Source organism: Ptychodera flava, chromosome 18 (assembly GCF_041260155.1).
Source record: "Ptychodera flava strain L36383 chromosome 18, AS_Pfla_20210202, whole genome shotgun sequence".
Lineage (NCBI taxonomy): Eukaryota > Metazoa > Hemichordata > Enteropneusta > Ptychoderidae > Ptychodera > Ptychodera flava.
The window spans coordinates 26,283,665-26,284,148 of NC_091945.1; positions in this window are offsets into that span (position 1 = coordinate 26,283,665).

Sequence of the window (484 nt, forward strand, 5' to 3'; positions counted from 1 at the left end):
GCAAGATTCCTTAATCCTATCATTTGTACAAAATGGATATGTATGGCTTGTGTAAATGTATTGTGTGTTTGGCATCTACATGAGATTTTAAAGTTAGATGGGGGTAAGCAGTAGAAAACTGAAAATTTAAGGCAGACTGTATGGTTAATGTTATACTCAAGAATAAAGCTACGAATTGTGTTCTACAGAGTAGGTAAGCCCAAGACATTACATGATGGCAGTACAAACAAATCCAGGGGTACAAACATGTCGAAATACACAATTCTATGCAAGTTTGCGCATGTGGTTTTGTTTGTACCCATGGTCCATTCAAATTCTGGGTTTAACCTTTTGGTGGTTTCAAATTAGATGCAAGAGTGCACACACCAGTGATGTGTCTAATAATAATATTTATTTCTTGAAAAAACGCTTTCCATGTATACACATCTCAAAGCGCTGTACATAACTTGATAAAAAGTGAAAAGGTATTTAAAATGTTGTATGA